Raw genomic sequence first — 7,454 nt, forward strand, 5'->3', positions numbered from 1 at the left:
TGGAACAGGCTGCCCAGGGAAGTGGTGGAGTCCCCATCCCTGGAGGTATTTAAAAGACGTGTAGATGAGGCGCTTAGGGACATGGTTTAGTGGGCATGGTGGTGTTGGGTTGACGGTTGGACTCGATGATCTTAGAGGTCTTTTCCAACCTCAATGATTCTATGATTCTATGATTCTATGATAAGTATTGCCACCAGTTATCTGCATTTTAAATTAATCTTTCTTCTTTTGATCTAGCACTATTAAATTGTTTCATTTACACCACTCTATTCTCTGTCCTTATTCTTGAATATGGTTTCTGTTCAGCCTTTCAGAAGGCATTACTCTGCCAGCCAAGCCACCATATAGCTTCCCTGGCTCGCTATTTGGTCCACAACAAATTCTAATTCAAATCAATCCATTTGCTTAATAGAAGTTGACTTCCTCCCCACCCACCTACCCAGTACCTACAGCTGAATTTTACTTACCTGGAGGACAACCTGAGGACACAATTAGGCACACACAGCAAGGCTTTACAGTACCTATGTACTAGCAGAAAAAGTTTCTTGCAGGATAAATCAGAAGGATAAATCTCTGCTCCAAATACTCTGTCAATGCACTGAGGCAAAGAAAGAGAAGTTCCCCTGAGTTACCTCTCCTTCCCATCTCAACACATCTGTGTTATACAGGCATTTCACCTTAAGCTGTTTTTAACTGGTATGTATGCTGCAGGTTTTTACATTTTGATAATTTCCTAGTAGCTTATGTACTATTTAAAATACATTTGATAAACAATCATACAAAAAGTGTTAACAGTCAAAACTAAAGGCAATCAGCAGGAAGCTTGTTCACAGAAATGAATATTCCCTTATGTAGTTATATGCATGCTCTAAGGAGAATCACGGTTCAGAGGAAAAATCAGATATCATGTTAGGCATATGGTACCGCTGTTTTTAACAATTACAGAACACTGAAAAAAACAGTAAGACATAAACTGCTAAGCAACATAGTCATTGGATAGCCTGCCTCCTGCTGAAAACTCCAAACCTCCAAAAACAATGTCACGTGCTTCAACAGACAATCCAAAATATGGAAATTATATTCTAAAATGCCATGGATGTGTTTTTACAATGCAAATCCATTACACAGCACTAATCCAATGAGTTCAAAGAATTTTTTTTTTCTGTTCTAGAAACTAAGAAAAAAAAATCATTCAGTGTTCGAGGTTTTAATATCACCTCCCTTTAAAAAAAAAAAAGCATGAAAACTTAAAAAAAAAAAAAGCATGAAAATGTAGAAAAGGTTTGGTTAAAAAAATACATCAGCTACAGTTCTTAGACTCTCAGATATTTGAGATCTATTTCCTTAGTTTCTTTTTAGCTCTTTAATACTGTAAAAATAGACATTAAAATAAAGGTCTGTCCAAGGAAACTACTTAGTTAAACTTTGCAGGAATCTAAACTCATACACTTACACACTATATTGCTTAACTGTAATACGGTAGTATCATTTTCAAATACAAGTGACTAGGGCTATAAAGGAAAATTCGTACTGAAGAATAAAAATAACTTACTTGCAAAGTTCTTAAGCACCTGTACTTCTATGAATTTTTGAATGGATGGGCTCACCACAGAAAGGCCATCGAAAACTATCCTAAACTTTCCAAAGCCTAGAAAAACTCAGTCTTAGCTGCAGTTTCTGTACTTTTACATGAAATGAATGGGTTAAATTGTCATCCTGAAATATCTGAAATTCAACCCAAGAAGCTCTAGCCTCTTGGATAGCTACAACTCTTTAAATAACAGTGGGAAATGATTACATGTATGTGAAAAGGAACATCTAGTTTATCAAGGCTTTTTGGATGAATCGAAAAATGTATTGGGACTGAAATAAAGAAAAATATTGTAAAAATCATTGGGGTGGTTGTTGTTTTTCCTTTTTTTGCTAATGAACAAAGTGAAATATTGCATGCAAATATCTGCATCAGTAAGAGAACTTGGAGGGGACTTCTTTTTGGTTTTAATTTAGGAGAATTATCCTTAGCACAGAGAAGGAAATGCCTTTTAATTGATACCTACAGAAGTAAAAAGAACAGAATGGTAGTAATGAAGTGGTGTCCCACATATTTCACAAAACTATGTAACTTATAATATCTTTCATCTGATGATCATAAGGCCATTTGCAAGTAAAATGAAACACAGCTTACTGAAAAAAAAAAATTAAAAATTATGTCAACTATACAGGACTGAAATATTCAGCCACTCTTCCAGGCAGCTCCAGATGAAACAGGATCAAAAGGGGAGGATCTTGTTCTATTGATATATGGTTGACAGAAGGAAGGATAAGTGAAAGGGACCATGAACAGGTCTACCATATGTTAAATTTATATTTTGGATTTTTTATTATAGTTGAGTACCTTTCTATTTAAAAGAAAATATTATACCAGTAATAACATGAAAAATAGTACCCAAAAGAGCCATCAAACTATGCCTGAGTGTGAGGCATGCAGTGGCTGATATTAATTTAAGGCAAGAATTTACAGACTCAGAAAGCAAGTCATAAATTTACAAGATGGTGGATCAGAGTCCCTTTTAAGAGGTCTTTTTAAATAGTAAGGATTTTTCTAAGTACGCACATATAGCTGTTATATATACTTGTTTGTCTTACACAATTCAAGCTTACTTGAGCTGCAGTGACCAGCAAAAGTGGATAATGGAGCAACCATGCATCTGGAGATGCCAGAATAACTAGAGCAAGCATGGCTGCTTGGAACAGCTAGAAAGAGCAATCAGCTGACAAGTCACTTTGCTGACTTAGCTGCATCTTAAATGAGTCTATGCAATTAAACAAGGAAGATGACAGCACCCTGGAATTATTAATCCTGTACTATGAGTGATGTATAACTGCATGTTACATGAAAAGAACTGACTATCCTAGCAGTTGCATCATCAGAGGATGAGAAAAGAGAAGAGCTGTCATTATTGTACTTTGAGCATCTGGAGCAGCCAGTTATTGATTATTCTGCTGTTCATTCTTTTGCTTTCTCCCTTCAGTGAAGCAGTACTCTTAATCCATTTGTTGTACCCTTTATGAGTGATAAACTTTAGCTCAGTGAGTATCAGACACCTTAATTTGATTTTGCCATGTTCCCGGGGTGCTAGTGTTTGTTAATGATTATAAAATTTGACCTCAGTCTGTGGTGTTCCTAGTAATGATAGAAACTGAACACTATAAAATCCTTGATGTATGGATGATGTCCACATGACTTGGATAAGTGACAGAATCCCTTTGAACTTTCATCCCCAATGAGAGGAAAATTCCCAAAATAGTTTGTTTATGAAGTTATGATCATTATTGTTAGTCATAAATCTCTGCTTTTTCTTATCTTGTTCAAATGAACAAATATATAGAAAGTAATTTTCATTATACTTTCAGTTTGACATGAAGTAAGCAGTGCCTCAGCATTTTCACTTGATGCCCAAAGCTGAAGGGCTGAATCTCCAAATATTTCTTTTTCAGTGTTTGTATTAAATGAAATAGGAGTAAATGAAGAGTTAAACCACAACATTATTCCCATAAATGTGTGGACTTTGTTTTTTACATCATATAGTTAGAAAATGAGAATCTGGCACTGTATTTTTGGCCAGCCTGGAGATTTATAGATTGCAGTAAATAAACACAATATTATTCTGGGACTTTGGCCAGATATGTCTAGAGATCCTGGAGACCTCTTATATGTGCCTTACCACAAGTGCTTCATTCCATGGGCAATACAGAAAGATAAAAGACTTGCCCATCTACCTGGAATTCAACAATTAATGCATTCTGACAAAAAAAACAAAAACAAAACCAAAACTAATCAAGACAACATTCTTCCTTAAAAATGTTGTTTAAAACCCAGAACATTATTTTAAAAGTGGAAGTGGAACAAATTAAAATAGCCCTCATAGACCAACTAGGTGAATAACTGGACACACCAGCACCTCAGAGAGCAGAATAGAGCATGCTGTAACTATGAGCTGTGATCAACAAATCACAAAAATTCTTATCCCCTCTTCGCTAATTGGGGCCCAACACTTAAGAAGAAAGCATGGATAAATTAAAAACAGTCTAGGGGAAATGAACAAAAATTACTAGTTGTCTCAAAAGCATGACTTGTGAAGTAAGAGTGCGTTAGTGTTATTGTAGTTAAAGAAGAGAAGACCAAAAACTAAACAGGTAAAAGGAAGTTGCAAAGAAGAAGAAAATAATTGGTTCCTAATGTGCACAGGTACAAAGCTATATACAGGAAAAAGCATGCTTAAATTTTAGCAAGAAAAGTTAATGTTGAATAAAAGATAAAACCCCTTTCTAATAATATTAAAAATAAAATATGGGAAAACACTGCCTTTGGAAAATGGGAAAGTTTTTAAAGGACTATCTGGACAAATACCTGCTGGGAATAAATCTTGCTATGAATCATGGGTATGGATTCTTTAAGGTCTTCTGAAATCTTTACTGCTTGCATCCTGCCATATTGCCTTTTCAACATATATCAGGAAGGACAAAGTCCCATGAGAACTACAGTCTGTGAATTAGAGACTTCCTTGAGCTGTTTAAAAAACACTTCACACATTTCCTCACCCTTATCCAATGGTGTGTAACAGACTCCCAGTGTGAGTTCTCTGATTGTTCTATTGTTCTTTGATCCTGATCCACAAGCTTTCAACTAGCCCATTCTGCATCCCCAACAGCAGAACCATACATCCAAGCTGCTCTTTCACACAGAGGCCACCATACCATCTCCTCTGCCTGTCTCTCCTGAGAAGTTTTATCATCCTTTACCACACTCCAGCCATATGAGCTGTCCCACCATGTCTCAGTTACTCCAACAGCGTCACTGTTCTGTGACCGCACGTGGAGCTGCAGTTCCTCCTGCTTGTGTCCCAGGTTGGCTTGAGGCAGATGTCCAGATGTCCCTTCACCCTGCTTTATCCGTTCTGAAGTCTCCCATATTCCCATTACTCTGCACGCTTTGCTTTTGACCCCTGTCCACTGCTACCTGACTTTAAATGTGGGTCAAAATATCTGTTTCCCATGGCTCCTAGTTTAGTTATTTTCTTTTCAACTTGATTACTTTGTATGAAGTATTGCTATTAAACCAGGTTTCTTTTTTCCTCATGGTTTACTCAAGAAGAGAAAACTGGTTACTAGCAGGCCTCAAAAACAAAGACTATATTAATTTTTTTCATTATACTTTAAAGAGTTTTTAAAAGTTCTAAGACATATACAAAAATTTAAAATATACATACTTACAATGATATGGGAAAAAAGTTATAGAAAATACACAAAGCATATAATGTTGGGACATAACATCAAACATTCAAAATGAAAGACAAGATGAAACTGTGACATAGAAAGAATTAATGCAGAACTGCACAGTAGGAAGTTTCTTTCTCCGAAGTGTAAAATACCAGCCAGTGTTAAGAGTATTTGGATTTGGAAGATTAAACTGATGAAGCAACTAGTGATCCTAAGTTCTCACAGTGAAAGTTTTTTACCCCCTCCCAGACAGTCTTAGAAGAACCCAGAATCAACTTTATGATGTAGAGCAGCAAAGAGAACCTTTGCCCATGAACTGCTCTGTTCTGGTGAAATAAGGTCAGCTCCACTGATTGATTGAAATGTGAAAGAAATGTCATGTGCTAAATTTGTACAGATCTACTATCAAAGGTTTCATCCTGAACAAAACTCAGAAGGCCATCATACAAGATAAATGAGTTAACAAAGCAGACCTCTTACCTATATGTTCATTACAGTCAGTTCTGTAGAAGAGTAAGTCTGTGCTGTTGGACCTTTCTTGGCCACCTTAAATACAATGGAATCTTTCATACGCATGTAGCAAAACTCTGCTATGGCTTTTATTACATTTAAATGTCCTTCAAGGATCAACACAGTTTATAGCAGATTGTTTTTAACCTCTGAATTTGCAGAGCTGAATAAAAAGATGTCTAAATTTTGTAAAATTCTAAATTTATTTTTGTAACACAACTGAACCATCTTCAGACTCCTTCATCAGTGGACAGTTTTAAATATTACCTCTAAAAACAGGCTACAGAACTGAAATCCATCTCACAAGACAGAGACAATGCTGTCTTAATATTTAAATAAACCAGCAACACTCCTGCCAATGATGAGAACAAGAAGATTAATTAATGCTGAAGAGTAAGATTCATGTTCCATACATGAATCAATAATCATTCTTTAGGTTAATAAAGATGCAGTCTTGAAGAATGCTAAAATATCATGCTAGAATTTTATGAATGAAATCTTTTCCCTGCAAAAAAACGCTACTGGCAATCAGTTGTTCTCTTGGAGTAATACTTGAAGGGCTTTAAAGAATTCTCAGAAAACTAACTAATTTGTTATGACTTCTGCTTTCCAGATGTAATTACAACTGAGTTATAAATCAGGGTTTGCAAAGTGTTACTGAAATACTGAATAATATTTTCACAATTTCTATTTATACTCAGGTAAATTCTAATTTTAGACCGAAGTTGAGAGATACAGAAAGTTTTATCAAGCCGTAATTTCAATAATCTGATGAAAACATAATAGTTAATTTAAAAGCCCATGGCAGCAAAAGCTTTTTGGATTAAGCAACTTAGTAAATTGAGTTAACGAACCTGGAATTTACCAGTAATTACTTTCAAAGTATCTCAAATTATTTTACAGATGTTATTTATGCTAATTGATTACTAGAAAGGATTTATCTAGCAATGCCACATAGAAAATGAACCTAAGAAGAATGTAAGATGTTGTAGGGAAACAATTATCTAGCATAAGCAGAATTTATTACCCCAAACTGGAATCGAGCTAGAGTTATACATTTAACACCTCTCCTCTTAAAATAGTCTTTAGGGGTTTCTAACAAATAAACTTGATTAGAAATTAGTTTTAAATCACATGTGAAAGATTGAGGCTTTGCTGGAATTAACACCTCTAGTATTGTGTTTTGATGATTGCACTGTACATATTACCAAAACAAACTATTCAAACTTTTGTCAATTATCAGCCTAAACCAGTATTTTGCTTTTCCAGGTTCCTCCTTTCCATTCACTCAACTTGATCCTTGAGAGTAATCTTCTCCCCTTTCAACTGCAGGTATAATTCTCACTGTTATGTTGTCCTCAGTGACAATTTTGTGACATAATTTCAGTAGTATAAGTGAATATGGTCAATGCATCATTTAATTCTATATCATAGAATCATAGAATCATAGAATTCACTCAACTTGATCCTTGAGAGTAATCTTCTCCCCTTTCAACTGCAGGTATAATTCTCACTGTTATGTTGTCCTCAGTGACAATTTTGTGACATAATTTCAGTAGTATAAGTGAATATGGTCAATGCATCATTTAATTCTATATCATAGAATCATAGAATCATAGAATCATTGAGGTTGGAAAAGACCTCTAAGATCATCGAGTCCAACC

General features: G+C 35.2%; 1 protein-coding gene across 1 annotated transcript in view; it reads right to left on the reverse strand.

Annotated features, from left to right (window-relative positions):
• Positions 1-7,454, reverse strand: part of CSMD3 (CUB and Sushi multiple domains 3) — an 838,052-nt gene that overhangs the window by 645,384 nt on the left and 185,214 nt on the right. The gene's annotated exons all lie outside the window — the stretch shown is intronic.

Source organism: Aptenodytes forsteri, unplaced genomic scaffold (genome assembly GCF_000699145.1).
Source record: "Aptenodytes forsteri isolate BGI_AS27 unplaced genomic scaffold, ASM69914v1 Scaffold49, whole genome shotgun sequence".
Taxonomy (NCBI): domain Eukaryota; kingdom Metazoa; phylum Chordata; class Aves; order Sphenisciformes; family Spheniscidae; genus Aptenodytes; species Aptenodytes forsteri.